Here is a 13710-nt window from a genome sequence, read left to right on the forward strand (position 1 = left end):
TGTCAATTACGCTGGACAACAACGAGCTATTGGAAACAGAAAGGTGAAACGAAGAATGGCTTCAACTTTCAGTGCTGGATGCCCCTGAGCTGCCGGATGGGCGGCTGCGGCTTGTTTCTGTAGTGTAGTGGTCATCACGTTCGCCTCACACGCGAAAGGTCCCCAGTTCGAAACTGGGCAGAAACTGCTTTGTTCTTCATCGGCAGCCTTTTACATGGACAAGAACGGTGCTTTCTTGCTTGCTTTCCCATCTGCAAACCTGCCTTCGAAGTTGCTTGAACAAATCTGCTCGCGTAGTGAAATGTAATGCAATTCCATTTAATGACTGTGCAAAGAATTGTAAAGTTTTTATCCAAACTGGTTCTGATCATATGCAATTCTGTTTGAGAGTGTAGTTACCCCCTTCTGATTCTTCTACGAAAAGCAGTACCGCATTTGCATTCCTTGCGCAGGCGGCTCGGTTCAAAGACAGGGAAGAAGCTGATGCGCTGGTGTCACAGTGCACCACGGATTCCTGAACTTGTCTGTCTGTTAAATGTACCCCAAAGGCGTCTCTGAAAGGCCTCGTTTGGAAGCTGTCTGTCGTTATTCAACGTACGAGAATTGGCACCAGAGGTCCTGAATCATGTTTTGGAGCAGTTCGCACTTGAGTGGCTCTTTCAATCAGCAACAGCAATGAAAGAAATTACACTCTCAGAGGAACCTCTGGACCTGTGCTTTCATGGTGTCGCTAGTATTAAGGTGCGCCCCGAGACCTAAGCCACGTTGGAACTGAAACGGAGGAATCGACAGAGAGGTTACAGAATGACATCGCATCCATTTGGTTTTCTTGAAATCACTGAGGAGCAGGAAAATGTAAACGGCGAAGTCGAGTGGGGAAGTCAGGCAGTTGCAGCTCTGGAGAAACTCCTTCTTTGTGACTCACTCAGCAACCAGACACGTGAAGGTGACTCAGAGGCGTGAGAGCTCTTCACATCGAGAACAAAAAGCAATCAAGGGCAGTTAGCACCTCTTCCGGAGTGGGGGTGGGGTGAGGTAATTACCTTTTGACTTTGTTACTATGTTGAGAAACTGCCTTTTAGATTGAGGTGAACAGAAAATGCATTTCTAATAAGCACCATGGAATTGAGCAAAATTTATTGAGTCGCTTCTCGTCGATTCCCACACAGGTTTCCAACTCAGTTGCTATCCACGTGGCTGATGTCCAGGAGTGAACATCTCTGCAGCAAATTGCACGGTTAGGGTAAAAGGCAAGGAAAGTGGCATCTCGAACTGGCTCCGAGGTCAGAGCATCCTCACAATGCGATCTGTCGTTCTCGAATAGGAATGCGACCTCCGGTTTTAGGGTGGAGTACGTTGTTTGGGACTCTTTTTCTGCAAAACAGACACAGTGACTGAAATTACGCTGCACGGTATGATGTGGAACACGGCTTTGTGCATTTTCCCTGTAGTCCGGTGTGCTTCATGTTCCGCGTAAACGTGAAACTTGCCCTGTTTCAAGCAATGGGTGAAATCATTTAGCAAAGCAAGAATCGAAATTGCAGTAATGTCAAGCAGCTCGTGGTTATTTGACCAAATCATAACCGAACATATATTCTCACAGATACATTTGGAGCTGAAAGGAGTCTGAGAAGATAGACTCAGCTTACCATTGATTTTTGTCTGGATTGATGGGCTCTCATTATCTGCTGCGAAATTGATATTGTAGACGGGCACATCCCAGCAGCTGTGCGAGTCGGAGAGGGATCATGGAACCATTTTCATGTGACTTGGCATCTGTTGTTATGCAGGAGAGCACAGTTGGAAACGCAAGAAAATGGTGCGCGCGGCCGGCTGGTAGTGTGGCCGAGCGGTCTAAGGCGCTGGATCCAGGTTCCAGTCTCGAAAGGGGCGTGGGTTCGAATCCCACCACTGCCATTTCTGCAGATCAACTCCAACGCTGCAGCTTTTTTGTTAAAATGCTGTTTCTGTCCCCACTGTATTGATGTTGAAAACAAAAGTAAAATGGCTTTGCTTCCCGGGGAATTAACTGTGGTGTGGGATAGTGCCGAATATTTCAAAGTGTCTCTGTCTGTCATGATCGTGTTCGCCTCCCGCGCAGAAAATCGCAAGCAGCTGTGCTGTTCCAGGCAAGTTGAGCTTGTACTGGAACCGAATGGAGACCGGTATTTCATCGCTGTTGTGAAACAAAGTCCTGGGGTGACTCGACTCGTCGTTATTTGGTTTTTCGGCCAATGGGAAAATCGTTCCAACGAATTTCGATGTGATATGTTGTTGAATTTCTCCCATTTCCTTCGTTTCCGTCCTGGAGACATCGGAAGGGAAAGGTAATCTAATCGAGACTGTGATTGGTGAAATTCACTTTTTATGGCCCATTCTTATTAGGTTCTTTCTTTCTCTCTTTTCAGTATTGTCTGGGAAGTGGTGGTTCCCTAAGGCTGCAGTATGTGTGAAAGAGTAGTTTGGAATTGTCCTGTTGTTAGTTGTGAGATTACTTTATAAATCATGCCCTCGGACTGTCTCACATTTAGCATTCATGCACCTCTGTGTCTGAAAATGCATTAGGTATGCCAGCTTTGTTTGTGTTCCGTGTTAAATGCTTTCTGTTTTGCGATTCGCTCAATACTTTACGAGTTAACAGCGTTTCTGAGGAAACTTCCAGCTGCAAAAGTCCTTAACTGAGGATCTGGGAAAATTTCACAGAGTATGGTCAGTCGGAGCAAAAGTAAGGAAGTCGTTCCTTTCTGCAGTGTTTCGCAATACTACCTTTCCCGTGAGCATCGAACACAGTAAAGGATTGTGCCACAGACTGCGACGGCAAGCTCCGCTAAAAAGTAATCCTTTAAAGCAGGTGTAAGCAACACAACGTTTTTGGGGGACACCGCGTGGAAACAGATACTTCGGTGTATCTCGTCCATGCTCAGCACATAGCCAAATATAAACAAGTCCGGTTCCCCAGTATTTGGCCCCAAACCCTCTCAACCCATCCTATCCAGAAACTCATGCAATTTTCTGAGCCTCCTCCGCTTCCTCTGGGAGCTCATTCCATACACGCACAACCTTCTGTGTGGGAAATGTGCCTCAGGTCCTTTGTCAATTTCAGCCCACTCACCTTAAACCTATGCTCTCGAGTTTTCAACTCACCTCAACTTGGGTAAAACACGTAAATACTCAGTTTCCAACCCTTCCATTAGATCATGTCGCAGTCGTTACGCTGCAGGGAAAGTCGTCCCAGCCTAGTCGACCTCGCCCTACGGTCCAAACATTGACCACATACTTGTCTAAATTTTATCATCAATTTCACGTGTCTTTTTTTTATGTTTTGAAGATGTCAATTACGCTGGACAACAACGAGCTATTGGAAACAGAAAGGTGAAACGAAGAATGGCTTCAACTTTCAGTGCTGGATGCCCCTGAGCTGCCGGATGGGCGGCTGCGGCTTGTTTCTGTAGTGTAGTGGTCATCACGTTCGCCTCACACGCGAAAGGTCCCCAGTTCGCAACTGGGCAGAAACTGCTTTGTTCTTCATCGGCAGCCTTTTACATGGACAAGAACGGTGCTTTCTTGCTTGCTTTCCAATCTGCAAACCTGCCTTCGAAGTTGCTTGAACAAATCTGCTCGCGTAGTGAAATGTAATGCAATTCCATTTAATGACTGTGCAAAGAATTGTTAAGTTTTTATCCAAACTGGTTCTGATCATATGCAATTCTGTTTGAGAGTGTAGTTACCCCCTTCTGATTCTTCTACGAAAAGCAGTACCGCATTTGCATTCCTAGCGCAGGCGGCTCGGTTCAAAGACAGGGAAGAAGCTGATGCGCTGGTGTCACAGTGCACCACGGATTCCTGAACTTGTCTGTCTGTTAAATGTACCCCAAAGGCGTCTCTGAAAGGCCTCGTTTGGAAGCTGTCTGTCGTTATTCAACGTACGAGAATTGGCACCAGAGGTCCTGAATCATGTTTTGGAGCAGTTCGCACTTGAGTGGCTCTTTCAATCAGCAACAGCAATGAAAGAAATTACACTCTCAGAGGAACCTCTGGACCTGTGCTTTCATGGTGTCGCTAGTATTAAGGTGCGCCCCGAGACCTAAGCCACGTTGGAACTGAAACGGAGGAATCGACAGAGAGGTTACAGAATGACATCGCATCCATTTGGTTTTCTTGAAATCACTGAGGAGCAGGAAAATGTAAACGGCGAAGTCGAGTGGGGAAGTCAGGCAGTTGCAGCTCTGGAGAAACTCCTTCTTTGTGACTCACTCAGCAACCAGACACGTGAAGGTGACTCAGAGGCGTGAGAGCTCTTCACATCGAGAACAAAAAGCAATCAAGGGCAGTTAGCACCTCTTCCGGAGTGGGGGTGGGGTGAGGTAATTACCTTTTGACTTTGTTACTATGTTGAGAAACTGCCTTTTAGATTGAGGTGAACAGAAAATGCATTTCTAATAAGCACCATGGAATTGAGCAAAATTTATTGAGTCGCTTCTCGTCGATTCCCACACAGGTTTCCAACTCAGTTGCTATCCATGTGGCTGATGTCCAGGAGTGAACATCTCTGCAGCAAATTGCACGGTTAGGGTAAAAGGCAAGGAAAGTGGCATCTAGAACTGGCTCCGAGGTCAGAGCATCCTCACAATGCGATCTGTCGTTCTCGAATAGGAATGCGACCTCCGGTTTTAGGGTGGAGTACATTGTTTGGGACTCTTTTTCTGCAAAACAGACACAGTGACTGAAATTACGCTGCACGGTATGATGTGGAACACGGCTTTGTGCATTTTCCCTGTAGTCCGGTGTGCTTCATGTTCCGCGTAAACGTGAAACTTGCCCTGTTTCAAGCAATGGGTGAAATCATTTAGCAAAGCAAGAATCGAAATTGCAGTAATGTCAAGCAGCTCGTGGTTATTTGACCAAATCATAACCGAACATATATTCTCACAGATACATTTGGAGCTGAAAGGAGTCTGAGAAGATAGACTCAGCTTACCATTGATTTTTGTCTGGATTGATGGGCTCTCATTATCTGCTGCGAAATTGATATTGTAGACGGGCACATCCCAGCAGCTGTGCGAGTCGGAGAGGGATCATGGAAACATTTCATGTGACTTGGCATCTGTTGTTATGCAGGAGAGCACAGTTGGAAACGCAAGAAAATGGTGCGCGCGGCCGGCTGGTAGTGTGGCCGAGCGGTCTAAGGCGCTGGATCCAGGTTCCAGTCTCGAAAGGGGCGTGGGTTCGAATCCCACCACTGCCATTTCTGCAGATCAACTCCAACGCTGCAGCTTTTTTGTTAAAATGCTGTTTCTGTCCCCACTGTATTGATGTTGAAAACAAAAGTAAAATGGCTTTGCTTCCCGGGGAATTAACTGTGGTGTGGGATAGTGCCGAATATTTCAAAGTGTCTCTGTCTGTCATGATCGTGTTCGCCTCCCGCGCAGAAAATCGCAAGCAGCTGTGCTGTTCCAGGCAAGTTGAGCTTGTACTGGAACCGAATGGAGACCGGTATTTCATCGCTGTTGTGAAACAAAGTCCTGGGGTGACTCGACTCGTCGTTATTTGGTTTTTCGGCCAATGGGAAAATCGTTCCAACGAATTTCGATGTGATATGTTGTTGAATTTCTCCCATTTCCTTCGTTTCCGTCCTGGAGACATCGGAAGGGAAAGGTAATCTAATCGAGACTGTGATTGGTGAAATTCACTTTTTATGGCCCATTCTTATTAGGTTCTTTCTTTCTCTCTTTTCAGTATTGTCTGGGAAGTGGTGGTTCCCTAAGGCTGCAGTATGTGTGAAAGAGTAGTTTGGAATTGTCCTGTTGTTAGTTGTGAGATTACTTTATAAATCATGCCCTCGGACTGTCTCACATTTAGCATTCATGCATCTCTGTGTCTGAAAATGCATTAGGTATGCCAGCTTTGTTTGTGTTCCGTGTTAAATGCTTTCTGTTTTGCGATTCGCTCAATACTTTACGAGTTAACAGCGTTTCTGAGGAAACTTCCAGCTGCAAAAGTCCTTAACTGAGGATCTGGGAAAATTTCACAGAGTATGGTCAGTCGGAGCAAAAGTAAGGAAGTCGTTCCTTTCTGCAGTGTTTCGCAATACTACCTTTCCCGTGAGCATCGAACACAGTAAAGGATTGTGCCACAGACTGCGACGGCAAGCTCCGCTAAAAAGTAATCCTTTAAAGCAGGTGTAAGCAACACAACGTTTTTGGGGGACACCGCGTGGAAACAGATACTTCGGTGTATCTCGTCCATGCTCAGCACATAGCCAAATATAAACAAGTCCGGTTCCCCAGTATTTGGCCCCAAACCCTCTCAACCCATCCTATCCAGAAACTCATGCAATTTTCTGAGCCTCCTCCGCTTCCTCTGGGAGCTCATTCCATACACGCACAACCTTCTGTGTGGGAAATGTGCCTCAGGTCCTTTGTCAATTTCAGCCCACTCACCTTAAACCTATGCTCTCGAGTTTTCAACTCACCCCAACTTGGGTAAAACACGTAAATACTCAGTTTCCAACCCTTCCATTAGATCATGTCGCAGTCGTTACGCTGCAGGGAAAGTCGTCCCAGCCTAGTCGACCTCGCCCTACGGTCCAAACATTGACCACATCCTTGTCTATATTTTATCATCAATTTCACGTGTCTTTTTTTTATGTTTTGAAGATGTCAATTACGCTGGACAACAACGAGCTATTGGAAACAGAAAGGTGAAACGAAGAATGGCTTCAACTTTCAGTGCTGGATGCCCCTGAGCTGCCGGATGGGCGGCTGCGGCTTGTTTCTGTAGTGTAGTGGTCATCACGTTCGCCTCACACGCGAAAGGTCCCCAGTTCGAAACTGGGCAGAAACTGCTTTGTTCTTCATCGGCAGCCTTTTACATGGACAAGAACGGTGCTTTCTTGCTTGCTTTCCCATCTGCAAACCTGCCTTCGAAGTTGCTTGAACAAATCTGCTCGCGTAGTGAAATGTAATGCAATTCCATTTAATGACTGTGCAAAGAATTGTAAAGTTTTTATCCAAACTGGTTCTGATCATATGCAATTCTGTTTGAGAGTGTAGTTACCCCCTTCTGATTCTTCTACGAAAAGCAGTACCGCATTTGCATTCCTTGCGCAGGCGGCTCGGTTCAAAGACAGGGAAGAAGCTGATGCGCTGGTGTCACAGTGCACCACGGATTCCTGAACTTGTCTGTCTGTTAAATGTACCCCAAAGGCGTCTCTGAAAGGCCTCGTTTGGAAGCTGTCTGTCGTTATTCAACGTACGAGAATTGGCACCAGAGGTCCTGAATCATGTTTTGGAGCAGTTCGCACTTGAGTGGCTCTTTCAATCAGCAACAGCAATGAAAGAAATTACACTCTCAGAGGAACCTCTGGACCTGTGCTTTCATGGTGTCGCTAGTATTAAGGTGCGCCCCGAGACCTAAGCCACGTTGGAACTGAAACGGAGGAATCGACAGAGAGGTTACAGAATGACATCGCATCCATTTGGTTTTCTTGAAATCACTGAGGAGCAGGAAAATGTAAACGGCGAAGTCGAGTGGGGAAGTCAGGCAGTTGCAGCTCTGGAGAAACCCCTTCTTTGTGACTCACTCAGCAACCAGACACGTGAAGGTGACTCAGAGGCGTGAGAGCTCTTCACATCGAGAACAAAAAGCAATCAAGGGCAGTTAGCACCTCTTCCGGAGTGGGGGTGGGGTGAGGTAATTACCTTTTGACTTTGTTACTATGTTGAGAAACTGCCTTTTAGATTGAGGTGAACAGAAAATGCATTTCTAATAAGCACCATGGAATTGAGCAAAATTTATTGAGTCGCTTCTCGTCGATTCCCACACAGGTTTCCAACTCAGTTGCTATCCACGTGGCTGATGTCCAGGAGTGAACATCTCTGCAGCAAATTGCACGGTTAGGGTAAAAGGCAAGGAAAGTGGCATCTAGAACTGGCTCCGAGGTCAGAGCATCCTCACAATGCGATCTGTCGTTCTCGAATAGGAATGCGACCTCCGGTTTTAGGGTGGAGTACATTGTTTGGGACTCTTTTTCTGCAAAACAGACACAGTGACTGAAATTACGCTGCACGGTATGATGTGGAACACGGCTTTGTGCATTTTCCCTGTAGTCCGGTGTGCTTCATGTTCCGCGTAAACGTGAAACTTGCCCTGTTTCAAGCAATGGGTGAAATCATTTAGCAAAGCAAGAATCGAAATTGCAGTAATGTCAAGCAGCTCGTGGTTATTTGACCAAATCATAACCGAACATATATTCTCACAGATACATTTGGAGCTGAAAGGAGTCTGAGAAGATAGACTCAGCTTACCATTGATTTTTGTCTGGATTGATGGGCTCTCATTATCTGCTGCGAAATTGATATTGTAGACGGGCACATCCCAGCAGCTGTGCGAGTCGGAGAGGGATCATGGAACCATTTTCATGTGACTTGGCATCTGTTGTTATGCAGGAGAGCACAGTTGGAAACGCAAGAAAATGGTGCGCGCGGCCGGCTGGTAGTGTGGCCGAGCGGTCTAAGGCGCTGGATCCAGGTTCCAGTCTCGAAAGGGGCGTGGGTTCGAATCCCACCACTGCCATTTCTGCAGATCAACTCCAACGCTGCAGCTTTTTTGTTAAAATGCTGTTTCTGTCCCCACTGTATTGATGTTGAAAACAAAAGTAAAATGGCTTTGCTTCCCGGGGAATTAACTGTGGTGTGGGATAGTGCCGAATATTTCAAAGTGTCTCTGTCTGTCATGATCGTGTTCGCCTCCCGCGCAGAAAATCGCAAGCAGCTGTGCTGTTCCAGGCAAGTTGAGCTTGTACTGGAACCGAATGGAGACCGGTATTTCATCGCTGTTGTGAAACAAAGTCCTGGGGTGACTCGACTCGTCGTTATTTGGTTTTTCGGCCAATGGGAAAATCGTTCCAACGAATTTCGATGTGATATGTTGTTGAATTTCTCCCATTTCCTTCGTTTCCGTCCTGGAGACATCGGAAGGGAAAGGTAATCTAATCGAGACTGTGATTGGTGAAATTCACTTTTTATGGCCCATTCTTATTAGGTTCTTTCTTTCTCTCTTTTCAGTATTGTCTGGGAAGTGGTGGTTCCCTAAGGCTGCAGTATGTGTGAAAGAGTAGTTTGGAATTGTCCTGTTGTTAGTTGTGAGATTACTTTATAAATCATGCCCTCGGACTGTCTCACATTTAGCATTCATGCATCTCTGTGTCTGAAAATGCATTAGGTATGCCAGCTTTGTTTGTGTTCCGTGTTAAATGCTTTCTGTTTTGCGATTCGCTCAATACTTTACGAGTTAACAGCGTTTCTGAGGAAACTTCCAGCTGCAAAAGTCCTTAACTGAGGATCTGGGAAAATTTCACAGAGTATGGTCAGTCGGAGCAAAAGTAAGGAAGTCGTTCCTTTCTGCAGTGTTTCGCAATACGACCTTTCCCGTGAGCATCGAACACAGTAAAGGATTGTGCCACAGACTGCGACGGCAAGCTCCGCTAAAAAGTAATCCTTTAAAGCAGGTGTAAGCAACACAACGTTTTTGGGGGACACCGCGTGGAAACAGATACTTCGGTGTATCTCGTCCATGCTCAGCACATAGCCAAATATAAACAAGTCCGGTTCCCCAGTATTTGGCCCCAAACCCTCTCAACCCATCCTATCCAGAAACTCATGCAATTTTCTGAGCCTCCTCCGCTTCCTCTGGGAGCTCATTCCATACACGCACAACCTTCGGTGTGGGAAATGTGCCTCAGGTCCTTTGTCAATTTCAGCCCACTCACCTTAAACCTATGCTCTCGAGATTTCAACTCACCCCAACTTGGGTAAAACACGTAAATACTCAGTTTCCAACCCTTCCATTAGATCATGTCGCAGTCGTTACGCTGCAGGGAAAGTCGTCCCAGCCTAGTCGACCTCGCCCTACGGTCCAAACATTGACCACATCCTTGTCTATATTTTATCATCAATTTCACGTGTCTTTTTTTTATGTTTTGAAGATGTCAATTACGCTGGACAACAACGAGCTATTGGAAACAGAAAGGTGAAACGAAGAATGGCTTCAACTTTCAGTGCTGGATGCCCCTGAGCGGCCGGATGGGCGGCTGCGGCTTGTTTCTGTAGTGTAGTGGTCATCACGTTCGCCTCACACGCGAAAGGTCCCCAGTTGGAAACTGGGCAGAAACTGCTTTGTTCTTCATCGGCAGCCTTTTACATGGACAAGAACGGTGCTTTCTTGCTTGCTTTCCCATCTGCAAACCTGCCTTCGAAGTTGCTTGAACAAATCTGCTCGCGTAGTGAAATGTAATGCAATTCCATTTAATGACTGTGCAAAGAATTGTAAAGTTTTTATCCAAACTGGTTCTGATCATATGCAATTCTGTTTGAGAGTGTAGTTACCCCCTTCTGATTCTTCTACGAAAAGCAGTACCGCATTTGCATTCCTTGCGCAGGCGGCTCGGTTCAAAGACAGGGAAGAAGCTGATGCGCTGGTGTCACAGTGCACCACGGATTCCTGAACTTGTCTGTCTGTTAAATGTACCCCAAAGGCGTCTCTGAAAGGCCTCGTTTGGAAGCTGTCTGTCGTTATTCAACGTACGAGAATTGGCACCAGAGGTCCTGAATCATGTTTTGGAGCAGTTCGCACTTGAGTGGCTCTTTCAATCAGCAACAGCAATGAAAGAAATTACACTCTCAGAGGAACCTCTGGACCTGTGCTTTCATGGTGTCGCTAGTATTAAGGTGCGCCCCGAGACCTAAGCCACGTTGGAACTGAAACGGAGGAATCGACAGAGAGGTTACAGAATGACATCGCATCCATTTGGTTTTCTTGAAATCACTGAGGAGCAGGAAAATGTAAACGGCGAAGTCGAGTGGGGAAGTCAGGCAGTTGCAGCTCTGGAGAAACCCCTTCTTTGTGACTCACTCAGCAACCAGACACGTGAAGGTGACTCAGAGGCGTGAGAGCTCTTCACATCGAGAACAAAAAGCAATCAAGGGCAGTTAGCACCTCTTCCGGAGTGGGGGTGGGGTGAGGTAATTACCTTTTGACTTTGTTAAATGTTGAGAAACTGCCTTTTAGATTGAGGTGAACAGAAAATGCATTTCTAATAAGCACCATGGAATTGAGCAAAATTTATTGAGTCGCTTCTCGTCGATTCCCACACAGGTTTCCAACTCAGTTGCTATCCATGTGGCTGATGTCCAGGAGTGAACATCTCTGCAGCAAATTGCACGGTTAGGGTAAAAGGCAAGGAAAGTGGCATCTAGAACTGGCTCCGAGGTCAGAGCATCCTCACAATGCGATCTGTCGTTCTCGAATAGGAATGCGACCTCCGGTTTTAGGGTGGAGTACATTGTTTGGGACTCTTTTTCTGCAAAACAGACACAGTGACTGAAATTACGCTGCACGGTATGATGTGGAACACGGCTTTGTGCATTTTCCCTGTAGTCCGGTGTGCTTCATGTTCCGCGTAAACGTGAAACTTGCCCTGTTTCAAGCAATGGGTGAAATCATTTAGCAAAGCAAGAATCGAAATTGCAGTAATGTCAAGCAGCTCGTGGTTATTTGACCAAATCATAACCGAACATATATTCTCACAGATACATTTGGAGCTGAAAGGAGTCTGAGAAGATAGACTCAGCTTACCATTGATTTTTGTCTGGATTGATGGGCTCTCATTATCTGCTGCGAAATTGATATTGTAGACGGGCACATCCCAGCAGCTGTGCGAGTCGGAGAGGGATCATGGAACCATTTTCATGTGACTTGGCATCTGTTGTTATGCAGGAGAGCACAGTTGGAAACGCAAGAAAATGGTGCGCGCGGCCGGCTGGTAGTGTGGCCGAGCGGTCTAAGGCGCTGGATCCAGGTTCCAGTCTCGAAAGGGGCGTGGGTTCGAATCCCACCACTGCCATTTCTGCAGATCAACTCCAACGCTGCAGCTTTTTTGTTAAAATGCTGTTTCTGTCCCCACTGTATTGATGTTGAAAACAAAAGTAAAATGGCTTTGCTTCCCGGGGAATTAACTGTGGTGTGGGATAGTGCCGAATATTTCAAAGTGTCTCTGTCTGTCATGATCGTGTTCGCCTCCCGCGCAGAAAATCGCAAGCAGCTGTGCTGTTCCAGGCAAGTTGAGCTTGTACTGGAACCGAATGGAGACCGGTATTTCATCGCTGTTGTGAAACAAAGTCCTGGGGTGACTCGACTCGTCGTTATTTGGTTTTTCGGCCAATGGGAAAATCGTTCCAACGAATTTCGATGTGATATGTTGTTGAATTTCTCCCATTTCCTTCGTTTCCGTCCTGGAGACATCGGAAGGGAAAGGTAATCTAATCGAGACTGTGATTGGTGAAATTCACTTTTTATGGCCCATTCTTATTAGGTTCTTTCTTTCTCTCTTTTCAGTATTGTCTGGGAAGTGGTGGTTCCCTAAGGCTGCAGTATGTGTGAAAGAGTAGTTTGGAATTGTCCTGTTGTTAGTTGTGAGATTACTTTATAAATCATGCCCTCGGACTGTCTCACATTTAGCATTCATGCATCTCTGTGTCTGAAAATGCATTAGGTATGCCAGCTTTGTTTGTGTTCCGTGTTAAATGCTTTCTGTTTTGCGATTCGCTCAATACTTTACGAGTTAACAGCGTTTCTGAGGAAACTTCCAGCTGCAAAAGTCCTTAACTGAGGATCTGGGAAAATTTCACAGAGTATGGTCAGTCGGAGCAAAAGTAAGGAAGTCGTTCCTTTCTGCAGTGTTTCGCAATACGACCTTTCCCGTGAGCATCGAACACAGTAAAGGATTGTGCCACAGACTGCGACGGCAAGCTCCGCTAAAAAGTAATCCTTTAAAGCAGGTGTAAGCAACACAACGTTTTTGGGGGACACCGCGTGGAAACAGATACTTCGGTGTATCTCGTCCATGCTCAGCACATAGCCAAATATAAACAAGTCCGGTTCCCCAGTATTTGGCCCCAAACCCTCTCAACCCATCCTATCCAGAAACTCATGCAATTTTCTGAGCCTCCTCCGCTTCCTCTGGGAGCTCATTCCATACACGCACAACCTTCGGTGTGGGAAATGTGCCTCAGGTCCTTTGTCAATTTCAGCCCACTCACCTTAAACCTATGCTCTCGAGTTTTCAACTCACCCCAACTTGGGTAAAACACGTAAATACTCAGTTTCCAACCCTTCCATTAGATCATGTCGCAGTCGTTACGCTGCAGGGAAAGTCGTCCCAGCCTAGTCGACCTCGCCCTACGGTCCAAACATTGACCACATCCTTGTCTATATTTTATCATCAATTTCACGTGTCTTTTTTTTATGTTTTGAAGATGTCAATTACGCTGGACAACAACGAGCTATTGGAAACAGAAAGGTGAAACGAAGAATGGCTTCAACTTTCAGTGCTGGATGCCCCTGAGCTGCCGGATGGGCGGCTGCGGCTTGTTTCTGTAGTGTAGTGGTCATCACGTTCGCCTCACACGCGAAAGGTCCCCAGTTCGAAACTGGGCAGAAACTGCTTTGTTCTTCATCGGCAGCCTTTTACATGGACAAGAACGGTGCTTTCTTGCTTGCTTTCCCATCTGCAAACCTGCCTTCGAAGTTGCTTGAACAAATCTGCTCGCGTAGTGAAATGTAATGCAATTCCATTTAATGACTGTGCAAAGAATTGTAAAGTTTTTATCCAAACTGGTTCTGATCATATGCAATTCTGTTTGAGAGTGTAGT

The 13710-nt window shown here is 46.2% G+C and overlaps 8 non-coding genes across 8 annotated transcripts; all 8 read left to right on the plus strand.

Moving 5' to 3' along the window:
• Positions 1–113: 113 nt before the first annotated feature.
• On the plus strand, positions 114–186 carry trnav-cac (transfer RNA valine (anticodon CAC)). The gene has a single exon. It is a non-coding gene; the product is annotated as a tRNA-Val (tRNA).
• A 1649-nt stretch (positions 187–1835) lies between these two features.
• On the plus strand, positions 1836–1917 carry trnal-cag (transfer RNA leucine (anticodon CAG)). Its single transcript has one exon. It is a non-coding gene; the product is annotated as a tRNA-Leu (tRNA).
• A 3246-nt stretch (positions 1918–5163) lies between these two features.
• trnal-cag (transfer RNA leucine (anticodon CAG)) lies at positions 5164–5245 on the plus strand. Its single transcript has one exon. It is a non-coding gene; the product is annotated as a tRNA-Leu (tRNA).
• A 1525-nt stretch (positions 5246–6770) lies between these two features.
• On the plus strand, positions 6771–6843 carry trnav-cac (transfer RNA valine (anticodon CAC)). Its single transcript has one exon. It is a non-coding gene; the product is annotated as a tRNA-Val (tRNA).
• Positions 6844–8492: 1649 nt separating this feature from the next.
• trnal-cag (transfer RNA leucine (anticodon CAG)) lies at positions 8493–8574 on the plus strand. The gene has a single exon. It is a non-coding gene; the product is annotated as a tRNA-Leu (tRNA).
• A 1525-nt stretch (positions 8575–10099) lies between these two features.
• On the plus strand, positions 10100–10172 carry trnav-cac (transfer RNA valine (anticodon CAC)). The gene has a single exon. It is a non-coding gene; the product is annotated as a tRNA-Val (tRNA).
• Positions 10173–11820: 1648 nt separating this feature from the next.
• Positions 11821–11902, plus strand: trnal-cag (transfer RNA leucine (anticodon CAG)). The gene has a single exon. It is a non-coding gene; the product is annotated as a tRNA-Leu (tRNA).
• Positions 11903–13427: 1525 nt separating this feature from the next.
• trnav-cac (transfer RNA valine (anticodon CAC)) lies at positions 13428–13500 on the plus strand. The gene has a single exon. It is a non-coding gene; the product is annotated as a tRNA-Val (tRNA).
• Positions 13501–13710: the final 210 nt, after the last annotated feature.

The sequence above is a fragment of the Chiloscyllium punctatum genome, chromosome 16, assembly GCF_047496795.1.
Source record: "Chiloscyllium punctatum isolate Juve2018m chromosome 16, sChiPun1.3, whole genome shotgun sequence".
In the NCBI taxonomy this organism is placed as follows: domain Eukaryota; kingdom Metazoa; phylum Chordata; class Chondrichthyes; order Orectolobiformes; family Hemiscylliidae; genus Chiloscyllium; species Chiloscyllium punctatum.